Source organism: Diceros bicornis, chromosome 8, assembly GCF_020826845.1.
Source record: "Diceros bicornis minor isolate mBicDic1 chromosome 8, mDicBic1.mat.cur, whole genome shotgun sequence".
Classification (NCBI taxonomy): Eukaryota; Metazoa; Chordata; class Mammalia; order Perissodactyla; family Rhinocerotidae; genus Diceros; species Diceros bicornis.
The window spans coordinates 41,008,882-41,029,318 of record NC_080747.1 but is presented as its reverse complement, the minus strand read 5'-3'; the positions used below and the strand labels follow the sequence as shown (position 1 = coordinate 41,029,318).

Here is a 20,437-nt window from a genome sequence, read left to right as displayed (position 1 = left end):
TAATCATGGCCAGCTGTTGAAATGGGATCATAAAGAGGGAGCTTGTGGAGAGGTCGCTGGGAAGCTACCACCTTTACGTAGCTATCAGTTCTCTGAGTCCACCACCAAGCATTTCACGGCGGTCCTGGGGGGCTACTGTTGGTCAGCAGGGCTAGCTATTAGAACGAGCCAGAAGCAAAGCAAAGGAGATCCAGCACAAGCTGGAATGCACTGGCTACCTCTGTTTGTCACTGTAACTGACTGCAAAGACCAATATGAATGTCCATAGCAGCTTTATTTACAAAAGGCAAAATAATGGAAACAACCCAAAGATCCACTGGCAGATGAGTGGGTAAACTAACGATGCTATATCCATACAATGAAATGCAACTCAGCAATCAAAAGGAATGAACCACTGAGAGGTGAGGATATAGGAAGGGTCGTCTGCATAGATATTGATATGCCACAAATTAAGACAGGAGTAATATTGGAGAGAGTATCAATGAAGCGGGAGCTAAAATAATTCAAAAATGAAGGAGAATAACCTGTGAATCAGTAGAAGACACCAGCCACAAAGGGCAGTGGGTGGTAAAATCTGGGGGAGAGGGAGAAAGAGTAGTAGTGAGGAGCAAAGAGCAGATGCAAACACATCTGCAAGCTCAGGGGTAGAAGTGGTGTGGGGGAAACAACAGCCGATACTGGAGATGACCGCAAGGAAGGGAAGATTCAGCTCTCCATTAGATAAAGAAGCAGACGGAAAACTTCAAAGAGGCCAGGCCTAATCTCAATGGTCGTATATATATATGCATATATATATCTCTTCTATAAATATATATATTTACTATGTATATTTTTTTATTTCTGGAAGTTCTATTTGGTTTTTCCTCAATTTTAATTTTTTTAAATTTTCTGTTCTTTCCTCAATTTTTACTTGTCTTTTATTTCTATAAACATTTATGCATAGTTTATTTACTATAGCTAATAATTCTAATATCTTAAATCCTAGGGGATCTAATTTGGGGGGGGCATTTTTGCTGACTGTCATTCATGATGAGTCATTTCTTGTGCTGGGTAATGTTTCACTGTGAGCCTCTATTTGATTGCACTTGATCTTCAGGGAACCCTGAGTGGTCTGAATTGAGTGGCCTGATGCTTTCCCCTTGAGTGGCTTTGCAATTGTAGGGGCCACACGCCAGGAGGCATTTGCAAATTGTGACCAGCATAATATGAGTTCTGAGCTTCTGGTTTTCCCTGACTGCACTGGTAATACAAATTTACATCCCTCAGCCATGTGTTGGGGGTGTTGTAAATTTTCATGTGAAATCATTTTTAATTTTTTCTATCCAGAATAGTGCTAGAAACAAATAGTTTTCTTCATAGCCTCATGCCAACAGCAAGCAGAATAGTCCACATTGCCACTGAATTTCAGCCTTTAAGCGGTCCCAGCTTTACCACAGGTTTTGTTCTTGGAGAGTTTGGGAGAAACAGGATAGAGACTTGGGAAACTTAGCCATCAGAAAAAAAAAATTTAAAAAGTGTATAATAAGGGAAATTTTATCATGGTAAAATAGCTAGTTCATCAAGTAGGATATAATCATAATAATCACATTATAATTAGGTATGTAATTGGATACATAAACAGGTAATTATAATAAAATAAACACCGAACATTCATTTAAACAAAAATTGTGATAGAACTTTACTGAGAGAGGAAGTGAGAGCATCGGGATAGAAAAGGTATTTGATTATATCCTGTCATCCATCACAGGATATCAAGAGATAATGCCTAAACTTTATACACCAGGAAATAGTCATGTAAGCATACTACTTAAAGATATGGGTGTAAGTACCAGAAAAATAGCTAAAAAGAGTCTTGGAAGAGGAACTCAGCAATGGCCAGCGCTGTGCTAGCGCTGACTTATTCTAGCTTGAAAAGCAGTTGGGCACATCTCTTTCCGATTCCCTGTTCAGTGACATCACAATGGGACCTTGAAATCAGTCACAGTGGGAGTATTTACACTGCTGAAACAGAAAACACCATAAATCAGGACTTTTTTTTTCCCCAGAGAGTTAGTCGTTAAACATTCACCAGCATCCCACTGGCAGTGGAATAGGAGCTGCTTTTTTAGTTACAAGGTTTATTGTACTATTTGGTTTATCAAACCATGTGCATGTAGCACTCTGAGAAAATGGTATTTTTCAAGGAGTACCCCATGGGAGTGGGGGAAGAAACAAGAACAGAGAGAGGAGATTTGCCCCACCAAATATCAGAACTTACCATAAAACCAATTAGTAATCTAATCACTACGGTATGCACCCAGGACTACACAAACAGAAGAGAAGAACAGACTAGAGAATCCATAAATTGGTCCCTATACATATATACATCTATACATGACAAATTGGTATTTCAATTCAACGAAAGAAAAGTGATTAAGTAATAAATAATGCTGATATAATCACCTACGCACCTGTATCAGTTTGCTAGGGCTACCATAACAAAATACCACAGACCATGTGGCTTAAACAACAGAAATGTATTTTCTCACAGTTCTGGAGGCTAGAAGTCCAAGATCAAGGTGCCAGAAGGGTTGATGTCTCCTGAGGCCTCTCTCTCTTGCCTGCAGGTGCTCTCACATGGCTTTTTCTCCGTACATACAAATCCCTGATACTTCTTTCTCTTCGTATGAAGACACTAGTCATACTGGATTAGGACCCACACTTGTGACTTCATTTAACCGTAATCATCTCTTTAAAGGCCCTATTTCCAAACACAGTCACACTGGGAGTTAGGGCTTCAACCACATATGAATTTGGGGTGGACATAATTCATGACACCACCCAAAAGAGTAAAATTTGACCCTTATCTTATAGGATAGAAAATTTAAACATAAAAAATTAAATCATAAAAACCTTAAAAGATAATCCAGGAGGCTCCAGGTACAATCTAGGGTCATGGATGTTTCTTAACCAACACAAGAATCTCATAAGCTATAAAATAAAAATAGTAGACATATTGCCTATATGAAAATTTTAAACTTTATAAGATAAAAGATATCTTAAATAAAGTATCTCAGTGGATACAGTGCAGGAAACACGAACCACCCTAGGTATTTTAAGAAGAGAGGAATTTAATGCAGGGAATTAGGTGTTTACAAAAGTATTGGGAGGACCAGAAGACCAGAAGTCAGGTGGCTGCCACTATATGACCAATTTCAAGGGCACATCAACAAAATTGCAGTCTAGATGTCAGAAAGTTGTTGCTGCTACCATTACTGCCTCCCCAGCTCTCACGATCAGGAATCTGGAGATCAGACCCTGGAATGCAAAGTCAGGTCACAAATATTCAGGTCTCTCCAAACTTCCTTTCCAGCAAAATTGCCAAAGAAAATGGTTTTCGTCTCACTTCTGTCTTCCAGAGCTTGCATGAGTGCATCCTATTGGTACAACCTAGTTCACATCGGATTCCTAGCTGCAAGAGAGTCTGTGAAATGTGGTTTTTCTCTTTCCAGCCCCTGTAATCAGGAAAGTACTTAGAAGGGGTTAGGAATTATTACTGTACACTAAGTGACCAGACCATGCCCGGGAACAAAGTCTATTAAAAAGCAATACATTCGGGGATTAAGGGTGGGAATTAGTGATGATAGACAAAGACAATTTAAAACACATTAAGAGCCCTTAAAGATGGATAAGAAAAGGGGAAATAACCCAAAAGAAAAATGGCAAAGGCTATGAATAGACAATTCACACAAATAGCAAAGATAAAAAAAAAGAAAACATGCTTAGACTCATATCAAAAATTAAACATTACTAAGTCACTTTATATCCATCAGATTGGCAAGAATTTTTAAGAGCAATGACATTTATTAATGGTGAAATTTGGAGGGAGAGTACTTGAATAGGGTCAGGACTCAGGTGAAGAAAACAGAGATCACTCTAGCTGTTCTGTCTTTTTTCTTTTTTTAAAATTAAACCTTTTTTGGGGGGGGAAGATTGACCCTGAGCTAACATCTGTTGCCAATCTTCCTTTTTTTTTTCTTTTTTCTCCCCAAAGCCCCAGTATATAGTTGTATATCCTAGTTGTAGGTCCTTCTAGTTCTTCTACGTGGGATGCTGCCTCAGCATGGCTTGAGGAGTGGTGAGTATGTCCGTGCCCAGGATCTGAACCAGCGAATCCCAGGCCACCAAAGAGGAACACACAAACTTAACTGCTTCACCACCAGGCTGGCCCCTCTAGCTGTTTTAATTAGAAAGTAATTTAATACCAGGAGTTAGGTGCTTAAAAGCTACCTATTATTGAAAGGCTGGAGCAGTTGGCTCTAAGCTGGACCTCCAACAACGACTCCCAGAAAACCACTGCTGAATTCACCACCAAGGGCATTACTTTCTTTTTTCTTTTTTTTTTTTTTTACATATAAGTATAATGAGATATCATTTCTGCAAATAATAAGATACTGTGTGTATGTGTATGTGTGTGTGTGCATAAATACATATCTGATTACATGAGCATGGGGAAAAACATGGAAGGATGCATACCAGGTTGTTACCATGGGTTACCAGCATAAGTGGAGGTATGGAGTGGGGGTAGGGGACTTGAAATGTTGTGAGTTAAATGAGTAGGAGTGGGAATAAGGAAAGTGAGCTGAAAGACAAGAGGAAAAAAGAGAAAAATACCAAAAAATGTCAATTGTTTTCAGTATAGCTCGCTCCAAGTCACCCTCTCAAAACCTATAATTTAAAAAGCTTGTGTCCAAACATTGACCTATAAAAAGATACCATCCTTCAGCCAAAAATGGCACTGTGATTGATATACATGACAGCAAACACTGAGCTGAACTATTTTTTTAATTTTCCAGATGTTCTAGAATGGAATCTTTTCTATTCTGAAAAGTGATTTGGCAAAAGCCCGAAAACTTTCTGATAAATAAATGAAAAGTAATAGGATATATTGGCTTATATGAGGAAGCAATTTGGTTTAAAACTAATTCAGCCCGACCTTGTTTTTCCAAAAGGGCCTGATGTGGCCTCTCGAGCATTCATTGTACATCTGCTTTAAACATTTACTATGTCCCAAAGACAAGAATGATGCCCTTAAAGGTAGGGATATAGCTTCCCCCGATATCGGCATTCCCTTAAGGATAAGCATGTCTTCCTGGAAATTAAGGATTAATTACTGACCTGCTGTGCTCACCTTGTGATCACTGACCTGCTGTGCTAGCTAAGCAATCTCGTGACTGTTGTAAAAGGGATATTCCTGTCATATGTGATCTGTGCGCTTTGTTCCAAGAAGGTATATAACCACTCTGTACACCCCACTTTTTGGATGTGCTTCCTTCCCCAAGGAAGGAAGCCCCCCATCCCGGGCTATAGTCCTCAGACATAACTCATAATAAACTCACCCCAAATTTTGATTTATAGATTAATTATGGATTATTTGCATCGATGTTTCATATCCATTGATCCAGAAATTACACTTCTAGAAATCTAAGGAAAAATTCCAACGAGATTTGGGCATAATTTTTGGTTTAGAGATGTTATTTTCGTACTAATTATAATAGCAAAAAATAAGGGGAAAAAACAGTCTAAATGTTTAGCAAAAATTAATTTAATAGACCCATAGAATGGAACACCAAGCAACCACTAAAAGTCATATTTTTAAAGATTTTTAATAGAATAGGAAACTGCTCATGGTGTAATGTTAAGTGAGTAATAAAACAAGACATAAAATTATGCACTTCATGATTTCACTCTTGTTAGACACACACAAACACAGAAGACTTTAAAGAAATACACCAAAATGTTAATGGTGATTAGCTCTAGGAAACAGATTAAAGATGATTATCATTTTCTTAATTTATTTTTGTATTTTCCAAATTTTCTAGAATGAGCATTTATTTGGGATGGAATGTTCTTCTTATATCAGCCACCCCAGTGATCCACAGACTGCAGACTCTATGAGGGCAGTCGTCTACTTAACATTGTGTCCCCGCTGTTTAAAACATGGTAGCGAATGGATGGATGGACAGATGGAGGGAGGGAGGGATGGATGGATGGATGCGAGCAAGCGTGCATGCATGCATGCATAGATGGATGCGTGGATGGATGCAGAGATGAATTTCGTTGTTCTGGGGGGCCAGACAGGGGGTTCCTTCCTTTTTCAATCCCCTGTTCTTTTCCCCTGAAGCTTTAAGGCGCAGTAGGACTTTCTCAGAGATTAGAGGACCATTCTGTTGATTAAAGTATAAGTACTATTTTTACCTCCTTCTATATATATCAGGTTATAAATTAAAGAGAGGATAATATTTGCAAGGGAGAGCCAAAAATGACCAGATATCACCCATGCCTTTGTTAATACAATATATGGAATAATTGTAGTTGTGTGTGTGGGAATAGTTGGTCCTCAGGTTCTCTACCAGGTCTCCTCCATATCCTTTAGTGAGTCATGTCTGGGTCTTCAGACTTCTATGGCAATGCCAAAAGGCATACGCCAATATCACACCAGGAAGAGCTGGGCAAGGCAGGGCATTTGGGGCATTTAGTACACTTAAAACTCAGGCTATATTCTTTAAGACTTCAGAGTTAAAATTTTGTGAAATGATTATTTTGCTCAAGATCAATATACCTACCGTTTTGAGCATCTACTTATATATTAGGCACCTTAACTATGTAATTGCATTTAATCCTAACAACAATATTATTACCCCTTTTTTGTTTATGAGGAAGCTAAGAGAATGTAATTTGCTTGAGGGCACACAGCTCGTAAACGACAGAGCCAGGATTCAAAGCTGAGCCTGTCCCGCTCCCAAACCTCAGTCTCAGTCCAGTATACCTCGCAGTCAGACTCACAGCCTGATTCCCTCCCACTCCAACTGCACTAAAGCAAGTCCTTTCTTTGCCACTTTGATACATTCATTTGCACTCAGTTAAACTGGTTTTTATATAGACTTTGTTAATGAATGTTAATGCTTCTGATGCAGAGAACTCACTTTCCCTCCAGGATGCCCGGGAACATTTCAAAGTCACTCTGAGCGGTAACAAATTATATTTTCCTTAACAAATTTCTCACCTAGTCATAAAATGATTGTGGATGTTGCCTGTGTATGTTGGTGTTTACATCCTAGCTGTGAGCAGCAGTGCAGGAGAACATCAAAGTTTTGTGGGTGACAAAAAATCACCTCTGATCTTCACTTCAAAGACAACCAAACAAAAAAACCTTCCCAGCAACACCTTTGAGATTAATGTCAATCAGGTTTTTTCCTCAACTTGTCTATACAAGTATGTGCGTTATAATGAGTGAAGCTTGTTAGGAAACCATAAACCTCTTCTAAAACTATAACACACATACACATTTTTTTCCTGATGTATTACAGGAGAATTTTAGTAAATGGACCCTTTTTCATCTCTTAGCTTTGATTCTCTAACACCGACTTTAAAAGGGTGCCAACAAGGTTCCATCACAAAGAGGGACAAGTGCTGTTTCTACGCCCGAAAATCTAAACACCTGACATTTTCTGTAATGTCTGCAGAAGTTCCCTTTCCTTCCTCTCCAGAGCCCACGTCTGACTACTCCTCTTCTGAGCACACGCACAGCTTCCCAAAGCCTTTTGGTCTGGATGTGGGGCTTGTTGGAAATTCTCAACGCCACTTCCGCCTCCACCTCCACGTCTTCCACCTCCACCTCCACCTCTTCCGTCTCCAGCTCCACCTCCATCTCGTCTGGGACGTGGCAACTTGAGGAAGGAGGCCTTGCTCCTGGCAGACTTCCCAGGCTAGTTTGATGCCTCATTTCTGTCTCCCACAATGCCCAGTGCTACCTCAACCACATCGCTTACTGTACGGTCATCATCCATGAGCTCTTAGAAAGCCAGGACCATGTTTGGATCATCTTTGTATCCCAGCCACAAAGCGCAGTGCCCAACAGAGTGGGTGCTTAATTAGTGCCTGTTGTCCAATTAAGTGCATGAATGGAAGTGCAGACCACCCTTCACCCACATGGCTGAAAATGAGAGTCCCCAGGAGTGTAGGAAAGGAGAGGGAGAACACTTGGGGGTAGGTCGACTGGAGCAAGCATGGGCAGGTGGAGTATGCCATGTGGGAGTACAGAGGAAGTACACTTAGTAAAAAGGGACTCATTAGACACAGGCTGAAGGTGAGGAAGATGATGATATGACAACCATTATGGGGCACGGGCTAGACCTTCAGGCCCCAGAGAGCTGATATCATTTTCCCTGTAATCAGTGTCCAGGATGGACTCTATCGTTGTTAACTCTCCCCATCTGGAAGTGTTTGGCTGGGATTCTGTATTTGTGTATTATGTGTTCATGTGAGGTCCAGGCTGATGTGGTGGTGCCCTCGTGTGTATGACAATTGCTTAAAAGCTTCCTCAATTCTGCACACCCACGACTTCCATGATGAGTCTGTCTCAAAATGAGCTTGGTAAGATCCCCAGGCTGGATCACATCACCTGTAAGTAACCTCACTATGCTACTAGAATTTGATTAAGGGCATTATTAAATACCTCAAAATGGTTTTTAACATTTCCAATTAAAATATCCTGAATTTAATAATTCATTCAGTCAACAAATATGTGTTAAGTTTCAAATACATTAGCTACCATGCTAGATCAAAGACATGGCCTCACACAGCTCACAGTCTTAGTTAAAATAATAGTAGGAACTGTCAAATATAAAACTGTTACTCTTTTCCCATTCATTCTGCATTTTTACAGCCACTGCCATGAAGTGTATAGAAGAATGTGAGCAAAAGCAGAAGACAGAATATTCGTTATTTCCAATGTCATATGAATTCCAGCACATATTAAAGGGTGATTTTTCCTCTGAGTTACTGAAATGAGGTAAGAATTGATTTGAAGGAACTTTATGAATAGGGATTGTCTTCATTCTTTATGTAAAATTCATCCCAGAGTCCAGATAACAAACATTAATATCAGCATGGTCAGAGGCATGAAGCAAATATGTTAGACAGACTCAGGTGCAGAAGACAGAATTCACATTAGCTCTGGCAGGTCAGCAGGTGTCAGAGGCTGGAGATAGGGAGAGACTGCCACTTCCTGCTCAGTTCTTTCTTCCAACTCATCAATGATAGAAGAAGCTCATCCTTCCCTGGGGAACAGTGAGGAAGGCAGCAGCGACAGCCAGGCATGTTAGTCTACTACTGGAAATACCTCCACTTGGCATCTATTCAAGTGGAGAATTAGACACTTCCTACCAACCAGCTCCATATTTTGAAGTAGTTGATTTCCTTCCTTGTGATTCTGACCTGAATTCCCTCTTTCAAAAACAAGTAAATCACAATGTGTATCTGAGGTAGTTGCTGAAATTAGGACTGAGCTCTCCCACAGTGATGGAGATGAGTACAGTCGCCTAGGATGGATAAGAGAAACTTCTGACTAGCAGGAGGCCTGCAAAATCACCAAATTTAAGAGTGTCTTCTTACTTCATGTACCATCAATTCCAGGCCCACAGCATCAGTACCAGGATTGATGGAAAGATCTCAGACTAATCAACAATCACTCTAAAGCACATTGTCCAAACTTCTCAACTGGCCTGACGTAAACTCCCTCAGCTACCACATCCCGACACTTTTGACATTGTTTTTTTCCACCAAGCCAGCCTCATTCAACATAGGCTTTAATGATGTATTTCAGATACTCTTACTGATCTTATTGAAAACAAAGAGTTCAATTTTGAAAAACCAAATAGATCTCCACTTATAAGGCAACCCTTTCACTTCCTTCCTACTGTTTTGATTATTGCTTGAAAAATTTACCTTATTCTACCTTTGTTTAAATTTGGAAATTGGAATTTTAAAGAGCAGCTGATAAAGTACATATTCCAGACTTTAGCGTTTTAGCCTAATGTTAACTCATCAGGAAAAAACTAGCAGATTTTCATGAAAATATGGCACTAAAAATGTATTTGCAGTTACAAAACAGGTCAAGGTCATTTGTGGCACTCATTAATCCTGCCACTTCTGTGAAAAAGGCTAAAAGCATTGCCTACATTTTGCAGATGGAAAAAAAGTAACAGGTTCCATCTTGCTCTGGGTATAATAGCAAAGCTGTGGTAGAGCCAGAAATAGAACCTGAAGGGATTTGTGTTCCTTTTTTGATGTAGAACAGGACTCAACTCAAGCAGTCTCATTAAAATTGTGCTACAGAAGCAGCAGGTCTATCTCTTCACTCAATTTTCGCTAACAGAATTAAATAGCTCATTTTGGCTGCTCTTTCCGTTGGATACGTTATGCTAATCAGTTTAACTGACCAACCAAATATAATTTATATAGTAATTTCATGGAATACATTGGATGCTAAGCATAATAGATAACATGTAATCATTTTAAAGAACTATTTTTAAAGAAAAAGCAATATTTAAAATCCAATATAATCAAACACTATAGGACAGCAAGTGCTACTGTTTGGGTCCAGCCGGTCAACGCGAAACTTCTAATACAGCTGCCTTAATATAATTCTGGATTTTAAAGCGTTCTAAATTAGATCCCACAACCACTTTTAAGGAAAAGCACCTTTAAAGTTACAGAAATTGAGAATTCCATGCTGCCATCCTGTGTCCACCATCTGGCCATTGCAGCTCTGATTTCAGTTTCCTTTCCTAAGTGTGTGTACACTTTTGTGTACAAATGTGTGTGTGTTTGGGGGGGGAGTTGAGCCACTGGCTGCTATACTGTTTGGATGTGCTTAGAATTCCTAATATGTTCACCAGCCACCTATACTGTTAGACTGGGAATAGAACAGCTCTCACGGAATATTTGCAATATGTGGATCCTCAGGGGCAAAATGAGGAATTTCATTGTGCCTATTGTACTCAGTAGGCAGCTGAAAGGAATAAAGGAGAAAATCTCTGTAGAGCAGTTAAAGGAGTGCAGAGCATACAGCAAGTGTGCAATAAAGGTTAGTTCTTATTATAGTTAACATGTGGCCTGAACACATGCCAGCCTCGCAAACGTCAACTTTTTATTTACATGCCTTTAAACAAGACATCATTAATGAGCATCATTTATGGGCATTTTTAACATGGTCTACAAGGTCTGATATGGTCTGGCAGCCACTGGCATCTCCCGCCACATCGCCCCCTGCAGCCCAGTTTATATCACGTCTTATCCTGCATCCCTCTATCCCCACACCTTGGATTTTGAGCAGGGGCCTCCCTGCATTTCCATGAATACACTGAGCTCCTTCCTAGAGCGCACTCTGCACGTGCTCTTCCCTCTGTCTGGAGCTAGACCCCAAGCTCCTCTCTTTTGCCTCATAAACTCATCTTCAATTTTCTGCTTAATCCTCCCTTCCTCAACCTCACAGCTGAGTCTTTGATCTCCATTTTAGCTCTCATTAAGTGATAATTTTACATTTTTGATGAGATTCTTGTATTAATCTCTGTTTTGCCCACTGGACTAAAGCTTCCACAAGGACAAGGTCCATGTTTTGGGTTTTTTCTCACTGTCTATTTACTCCAGGTCTACCCCAGTGCTTGGCATATGGTAGGTTCTCAATACATATGGGTTCTATAAATGAATAAACACATCCCAACATGAGGCTACGGCTCCAAGGATTGACCATTTCCCTCTTTCTGTTCTATTTCATAGCCACTGTACCCCTGGCTGTACTCACCTATACTGTGGAACATAGATAATTTACTAGGTAAAAGTAGCTTAGGGGAAAAAAATGTAAATTTAATTTAAAAGGGAGAGGGAGGAAAAGAGAAATCAATGAAATAAACATAGTTAGAGATGGGGTAGTGGGTCAACATTAGCAAAGGGCATTACGAATAGTGGCTAAACCCCTATATTGAGCCAGACAGAAGAGCGAAAGAGAGAGAGAGGAAGTCAGCGAAGAGGCAGGAGACAGAAAGTAAAGACTGGCCTGAGGAGGTCAGTGGGACTAGAGCTCAGACTGGAGGGTCGGGAATGGTGTTGCTGGGTATGGTGAGGCCCCCTCCAGCTGACAGAACAGTGGGAAGGATAAAGCAGGCTACAGGCCTGGGAAGCTGAAAGGTTTAAAGCCCACTATCCCATCCCCACAACAGTTAGTCTTCTTCATGAGTATCCTCCACCAGGACACGTGTCTGCACCCCAGGGTGCATCTTGGTCTCCTCTACATTATCAAATACGGACCAAAACAGGACCCTACTCAGATGCGCAGGGTGCCAACCACCCATCACTCCTAGTAAAGAGCCTTTTATCATATGCAGTCATTTCTGCAGTGAAATATATTTTCCAAAGCAGCACAGAAACCCCAGTCACGATGAATTGTTTCTTCGTTTCTTGGTGTCAGAAGGGGCATTTTTTTTCACAGGAATGACTATTTGCTATCTTTAGTTTCTCAAGTTGTAATAAATAGTTATGTTTTTCTCCTTAGCATTTATCACTCTAAGACATATTTTATGTTTACTTCTTGATTCTTTGTTCTCTACTAGAATGTCAGTCTAAGGCCTCTGTTTCGTCCATTTAAGGATTAGAAGGGTGCACGGCACATAGCAGGATCTCAAAAGTGAATAAAAACGTGGCATAGGAAAGAGTAGTTCAGGGTTCTAGGAGGCTGTGTGACCCAGAGCCATGGCCCAGGGGCTGAGCGGGGCAGAGGGTAACGGCTAGGGCCTCGCCAGGAGTCCCCGTGGAAAGAACGTTGGCCTGAGACAACCAGATCCACAAGGGCCAAGGCCCTCCTGAGGGAACCCGTTCCCCCGTCTGGGCTCCCGGAAGCTCCAAAAAGCACGCTCCGCTCACAGTCGGCTACTCCTCCTGCCAAAGCAATAGCCCGAAGAACGCGGGCCGGAAGTCCTTTGGCGCCGATGGCTGGGCCCGCCCCTCTCCGCCCCGACCCCGCCCCAGCCGTCCCGGTGATTGGTTGCCCGCCCAGCAGCCCCCTCTAGCCCCGCCCCCGCCTCTTGGGGATTGACAGCCCGACCCACCGCCCTCCTTCCGCCCTGCCCTGTCCCCGCCTCCCCGGGGGACTGACTGCCCGCCCTGCGGCCCTCCTCCAGCCACGCCCCCCGCCTCAGCCTTCCCGGTAATTGGTTGCCCACCCGGCAGCCTCCTCTCGCCCCGCCCCCGCCCCGGGGATTGACAGCCCCGACCCGCGGCCCTCCTCCCACCACGCCCCCCACCACAGCCTTCCCGGGGATTGGCTCCCCGCCCGGCAGCCCTCCTCTCGCCCCGCCCTCGCCCCCGGGGATTGACAGCCCCGCCCCGCGGCCCTCCTCCCGCCCCGCCCCCGCCTAAGCCTTCTCGGGGATTGGCTGCCCAGCCGCGGCACTCCGCCTGCCCGGTGCCGGCTAGGTTTTGGCGGGTTGCAGATTCCTTTGTCCCTCGAAGGTGGGCGGTGAGTGTGGCTCCCGGCTCCAGCTCATCGCGGCGGGGAGGGCACCCGGCCGGCTGGCCCCGGGTGGGGCTGGGCTCGCCCCGCGTCCCCTCGAGCTTTGCCCGCCCCGAGCTCCGCTGCTCCCGGCGGCCAGAACGGAGGGGTAGAGCAGCCCTCGGTGGCCCGGGGGGCGGGCGGCCGTGCCCGTCCCGGGGCCGCGCGAGGCGCAGACGCCGCGGGCCGCGGGCCGGGGCAGGGTTCCCGGCGGGCAGCCCCGGGGGCGGTAACAGCTTTGCGTTTTGCTTCCCCAGGGCGCAGCCCTGCCTACTTTGTAGCGGGTTGAGGCTGGCCCCGCCTGCGGGCCAAGAGCCCATCCCAGACCAACCTTGGGTCTGGGGAGTTTGTGCGTGCGCAGCGTCTGCTGGGGTGCAGCTGTTAGCGCCCAACGTGGGGTTTTCTGCTCGCTGCAAGACATGCCAATAGTCAAGATGGTAAGTCAAGGTGGTAGGAGAAAAAGGACTTTTTTATTACATCTTGCTAGCAAGAGGGAAGATGGCCTACTCATGTCCAAAAGAACCATCTTAAGGGGGCACAAAATCTTACAGCAGTTATATAGGCCATTGGGTTATTGGGGAGGGGATTAGGAATGCTGACCTTCTGGTGTTATCGACTGGAAGTGCCACACCAGATCTTTCAGCTTTCACTGAATTTATCAGCATAAATTCTCTGTTCTGGGGGTCATCACATTCCTAAGCAACTCAAAAAAACAAAGTTATCATCTTACTGCTGCTGGGAGGTACATGCACAAGCAGGGGTCGTAAAATCTACAGAGCAGTTAGATCTCCTGGAGGGTGCACATCCAGCTGGGTTAGTTCGTCAGAGGTCATTCACAGTTACAATAGTTTTTCTTTTCTACAATATGGCTTTCCTTATGTCAACCTTGTCTTGAGCCGGTATCACAGCAGTCTGAGTTCTAAGCACAGGTAGGTCCCGGTCCTGGAGTGAAATGAAATGACCCAGGTCCTGAGCACGTGGCCAGTGGCAACCGGAGGGTTGCCGGGCGTGTGTTTGGTGCAGAGGCCCAAATCCGGCTCTCCCTTAACATAAAGGAAATTTACATTCACGGGCTCTACCCGGCACAACAGCTGCTTCTCCTGGGTTTTCCAGCCTGTTAAAGAAACTGCTGACGTCCAGGGGATATTGATGAAGCAGGAGGGCAGGAAATCATAGAGAACCCTGTGAAAACCCCAAATGGCCCTTTCCTGTGCCCTTTTAAGGTTGACACAGTGCCTTAAGAGGCTAACACAGAAGGACAGAGTAAGTCTCCATAAAACCCAGAGAAGAGATTGTCACACTCCTCTTTGGATCCTGTCTGGAGTCACAGCAGAACCAGAAGAAAATTTCCTTTCAGTTTAAGCACCTTTGTGATATTTTTACACAGCTCAGAGCACAAGTGATAAATTCAAACTAAACCTTAGCATTGCTGGTTCATTTAGGTAAGGTGTTGGTATTTGTCACTGAAGGCAGGAACAACGCACAAGACTGACATACAGACTAAATTGAGAACATCTGGAGGCACTGACTGACAAAGGTCATAAAGCACCCAGAGGCAAACTTCACTGGGCAGAAACAACAGTTACCTACTCAGGCCATGAAATATTTCAGGGTACTCAAAACATCCCCCCAAAACACCTTGAATCAATTTTGACCATCCCTCTCCCAAAGATGAACAATTATGCAAATCTCCGTGGGCAGCTGGCTGTTGCTGCCAATGGATTCCCATTTTGCTGCCCTTGCCAAACCTTTATGTGTCCTCCTCCCAGATACAACCACAGAACCCTTTACCGAGGCATTGGCCTCCTTTGAAGTGCTGAAATTAGCTTTGTCCACCCTCCAGCCTTGAGATTACCCAGTTTTGACAAACCTTTTCACTTATATTGCCATAAAAATAGTGGGATAGCTGCTGGTATTCTAGGACAACCTTTTTCCTTTCAGATACATTCCATAGAATATTTCTCATCGGTTGGACCCTGTGGTATCAGGCATGCCCCTATGCCTCTGTGCAGTGGCCTCAACTGCCACCCTGATTAACAAAGCCAGTGCCTTTACACAAGTTTCTTCTGTTCACTTTTATGTTCCCCATGCTGTATCAGCTCTCTTATGAGTCCATAAAACGGCACCTCTACTCAACGATAGATAGGCCATCTATGAACAGGCCCTATCAACCAACCCCTCCATCATCTTGTGTCCCTAATACTCTAAACCCAGCTACACTATTACCCCTCCTGATGATAAAGAACCCTACTCCATTCCATGTGGTTGCCTTACAACATAGAGATGGTTTCTAAACCACGAGAAGACCTCTTAGAGACTTCCTTTAGCCATCCAGACTTGCTGTATTCTTTGATGGTTCTTGTAAACAAAATTCCTCTGCCATAGTTTCCTTACATGAAACACTTGCAGCACACTCTTTGCCTGCTGTAAAATCAGCCCAAGCTACCAAACTCAGCTCTTACTAGAGCTTACACGTTGGCAAAAGAGAAAACGACCACTGTTTACACCGACTAGATATGCCTTTGGCTGTCAGGCTGTTGGCAGACTCTGGAAGTTCCGCAAATTCTTGACCTCTGCGGGTGCTTCTATCACCGATGGGTATATCAATCATTGCTTCCCCGTTACAAGATGGTTATCTTCTTACTGAAATAGCTATTGTTCACTGCCCAGCACGCACCAAGGAAACATTACACATTATCTGTAGGAAGTAATAGATAGGGCTAACAAAGCTGCTACAGGGCAGCTGAAAATGGGACCCCCATCCCATCCGTTCTCCACCCAGCTTGCAACCCTACCCTTATCCCTGACTGATACCACTAGCTGTCAGGCAAGTGCCCCACAACCTGAAAAAGCAATGGCTACAAAAAGGTGCCAAGCCTTTATCACACGGATTATACATTGGACCAAATGGACTTCCTGTAGCTCCTTATCCTTTGACCTTTTGCTGGTACTAATCTCCCATCAAATGGAACGTGCAAATGGGATGATCAAGGAGGTAAAAGACATTTGGTTCTGTCCTGGCATCCACAACATTTCTGACCAAATTTTTCTCCAATGCCCTACCTGTAAATCTCGCCAAGTTTCTGGAGGTAACCACTGTACCCCAGGGAGTCCTCCAAGACCCACACTGCCCTTTATGACACTCCAGATGGACTTTATAGATTTACCTCCAGCCTCAGGTTATTCTTACTGTTTGGTTATTGTCTGCACATTTAGTAGATGGACTATGCTATCTGACTAGACATGCTGATGCCACAGCAGTTGTAAATAAACGAATAGCTTAGATTATTCCTTGTTTTGGCATCCCTTTATGAACTGAGTCAGACCAAAGAACTCATTTTATAGCAGGAAAAAATCACTTGCTTGCAAAGATTCTGGGATATTCGTTAAAATTTTACACCGCCTACCATCCCCAATCCTCGGGGCAAGTAGAATGTAAAAATCTAGACATAAAAAGAACCCTAGGAAAAATCTGCCTAAAAAGTAGGCTTAAATGGTCAGAAGCATTATCTCTGGTCCTTATAGAGATCCAGAATATTCCAAATTGACCCCCTTTGGGCCGGCCCGGTGGCACAAGCGGTTAGGTGCGCACGCTCCGCTGTGGCCGCCCCGGGTTCGCCAGTTCGGATCCCGGGCGTGCACCGATGCACCGCTTGTCCAGCCATGCTGTGGCGGCGTCCCACATAAAGTGGAGGAAGACGGGTATGGTTGTTAGCCCAGGGCCAGTCTTTCTCAGCAAAAAAAGAGGAGGATTGGCAGATGTTAGCACAGGGCTGATCTCACAAAAAAAAAAAAAAAAAAAAAAAAAACCTGACCCCCTTTGAAGTAGTCTTTGGTCGCCCCATGTCTGCCGGCATCTGTAAACCTTCCATTCCTGGATTGGGTGAGCATTATGTGGACTTGAGTGAAAAATTCAATACTATCACTAGTTATAGACAAGAACTATTATACTTGGAGTGTATCATCAGCAGGTGAAAAAAGCATGGTCTTCACTGACTGACAAGCCTTGCCATCCCTTTCTACCAGGAGATAGAGCATACATCAATGTTTTTAGAAGAAAACATGCATGGTCACCTTGCTGGGAGAGGCCTTAGGAAGCACTGCTAACCATCTATACCGTCACCAAAAGTCCTCCTGGCTTCATGTGAAACATACCAAGCTACATCCAGATCATCACCCCCATGACGATTAGAAGGCCATGCCTATGAGTGACCTCAGACTGAAGATTTCCAGAGCGATTTGGGCTCCAGAACCAGACAACAACATGAAGTAGACAGCTTTATCCAAGATCTTGGATCAAGAATTTTGTCTTCATTTATCTTCTCTTGAAACCTCTTCTCTTCCTGACCTGGAAAATTCTCTGACCTAGAAATTTAAACAGAACCCTTCCTCCTTTATTTACAGAAAGATTGGCCGGAGGTTGCTTGTCTTACCCTATTCTCTCCCTGTTCCTCCACTATGGGCTCCCTTTCAAACTGTGTCTTGCTTCAACTAACGCTTGCTGTTTTTTCAACAATTCTAGCACAACCCCAACACTCACACCAGTCTTTCAAACCCTGGCCGCCTTAACTAATTAATCTGACTGCTGGTTATGTCAACATCTGGATAACACACAAAAACCTAAACTAGTTTTTGTTCCTGCCAGTGCAAGCACCTGGTGGACCTGTTCTGGACAGTGGTTGTATGAAAGGGAATGGCATCCACAAGCAGGAGTGCAAAATCCCTCTACTTCCTCCTATGGTAGAGTGATTTGGCACTGGGAACCCCCTGTGGAAGCTCAAGGTCTATCCTTTACTCAGGTGAGGCTATTGGAGAGAAGTTTTTCTCTTTGCATTAAAAACAAAAATGGCACTGGACCCTTCCTAGGTAATATACCAAAACAATACTGTCATCAAATACTGTGGTTTGATTCCACAGGTGGCACCTTCAAATGCTCTATAGATTTTATAAATGAGTCCAAGACTGATTATTCTGATACAAATATTTGCCTAGTCACTGGACAGTATTCCTGGTTCGCAGGCCACACAAATGGGAGCTGGAACAGCTTGGCTGTTCCCCTGGTTGGTCTGCCCAATACCCAGAACTACATGTGGGTGGACCAAAATTCTGGAATGACCTGGTCAGGTAGGGACACCTATCTCTATAACTGCCAAAATCAAACCAAAGGTCTTCTCTACCAGTTATTTCGCAACCTGTTTTGCTCTTATAGCCTGACAGAGGCTCATGGGAAATGGAGATGTGCAGGTGCCAGCATAACTAATGACGAAGGTCGCAATGGACACCGGACCCCAACCTGGTGGATCACAGGTTCCACTCTGACCTTGTCTGTGAATGATTCTGGTCTCTTTATTTTATGCGTCAATAAGGTATATAAAGGGTTGCCACCGAAATGGTCAGGACAATGTGGACTTGGATACCTGGCACCTTCCCCACCAGGTATCCCACTTTAAATGCTAGCCAAATTTCAAACCTAGGCTCCTACATACATAAAGTAGCACCACGTAGACACACCCAAGGAGACAGAGACGATCCACTCATGTGTCTCAACACCAATTCAATAAGGACTCTTTTTCGAAGTTTGGAAACTTCTGATCTAGAAGAAGCAATTTCCAAGATCTTCAAAGCAATGGAGCAAGGATTCACTGCCACTCTGGAGACCTTGGAAGCACGCCAATCAGGATTGAGCGGATTAGCCACTGTACTCCAAAGCCGTCATCTCCTGGATACCCCAGCTGCGCAACCGGAAAGAACGTGTGCGCTCATTGGCAGACAGCGCTGCCTGTATGTAAATAAGTCAGGAGAAGTGATGGCTGCTGTCAACCGTATAAAAGAACAGGCCAAGATTCTACATTGAATGAGTGAAAGATTTAAGTGGACTGAGATATTCTCGGGATTGGGAGACTGGTTAAGCGGGAAATGAGGCTACGTGTTTGGATTTGTTCTTTTCTGCTTTTTCATCCTTGTTCTAATCTATGTTGTTGTTTCCGCAGATCTCTTACCTCCCGACTTCCAACCCAAAATCTCTCTGCACAGCAAGCGACCCAGCTTCTTGCCTGTGAAACTTCAAGTTTCAAACAGGGAAATGAAGGGACTAACCCTGCCAGAATGGCATAAAGACTATTTTAAACTGAGAACATCTGAACAAACAGCAGCTGCAGAAAAAGAGCCTTCTCTATATTCCCTTTGATGAGTAAAGTGGGCCTTTCTGAGAATTCACCTGCCATAAACCCTCTCCAGGGGAGCCTCTGTAAGGGAGGAGCCTGACTTGGCATCAGGACCTCGCGGGGAATTGCGTAAATAAGTCCTGTCAGAACCTTCCGTACTTTCCCACTGAAGCCTTAACACCCGCTCCCCCATCCCATTAAGCTGGTGTCTTATCTCTGGCAGTTCAGAGAGCTACTCCTTATAGCATGCTCCCGCATACATGTATCATAACTTTTCTCCTATTAATATGTCTTTAATACACAGGCCCTCAACTACTTGAACCTCAGTTGGTAGAGGAAAAGTTTTCCTCCCAGTGGCACTGTCTAGCCCTCTCTAGATACACCAGAGTGTTCAAATACATAACGAAATTCGGAAACCTTGATTCTGTTTGAAGGTGGAAGAATCTAATGTACATATACATAGGCTTTCTGGGAATCCTTTTAAATTTGTCTCAAACAATAAACTTGTGGTAGTCATCCTGTGTGTTTAATAACTGACTGAAAACTTTCTCTACTTCCCTTAGGGAGAGCGCTATGAACCTTTTAAGCTGGGATGATCTGCTGTGCTCTCCTCATTGCCCGTGGGCATGTATTCTACAGTCTGAAGGGGCATTTGTCTGGTGTGAGTTGTAGCCATCTTACCCCCATGGGCAGCAGCAGGGGCAGTGTAGGGACAGCGTAGAGGTAACATTTATTGTATTGAATGTGTCACTCTGCCCAGCCCTGTGGTGAGTTCCTTACATTTTTCTATTTAATCCTCACAAGTGTTCTCCTCATTTTACAGATGAATAAACTCAAAGTGTAGGTAACTTGTTAAAGATTTTACCATTACTGAAAACCAGAACAAGATGCAGAACAGGGTGTC

The 20,437-nt window shown here is 43.7% G+C and overlaps 1 long non-coding RNA gene and 1 other non-coding gene across 4 annotated transcripts; both read left to right on the top strand.

Annotated features, from left to right (window-relative positions):
* The first annotated feature begins 13,282 nt into the window (after positions 1-13,282).
* On the top strand, positions 13,283-20,049 carry LOC131409611 (uncharacterized). Of its 3 annotated transcripts, XR_009220967.1 has the most exons (4): positions 13,285-13,336; positions 13,627-13,806; positions 17,396-19,150; positions 19,360-20,049. It is a non-coding gene; the product is annotated as an uncharacterized LOC131409611 (long non-coding RNA). The 3 variants fall into 3 exon arrangements; XR_009220966.1 differs by lacking the exon at positions 19,360-20,049 and having other exon boundaries at positions 13,283-13,329; positions 17,396-19,353; XR_009220965.1 differs by lacking the exon at positions 19,360-20,049 and having other exon boundaries at positions 17,396-19,353.
* On the top strand, positions 14,580-14,701 carry LOC131409882 (small nucleolar RNA SNORA26). Its single transcript, XR_009221069.1, has one exon. It is a non-coding gene; the product is annotated as a small nucleolar RNA SNORA26 (small nucleolar RNA).
* Positions 20,050-20,437: the final 388 nt, after the last annotated feature.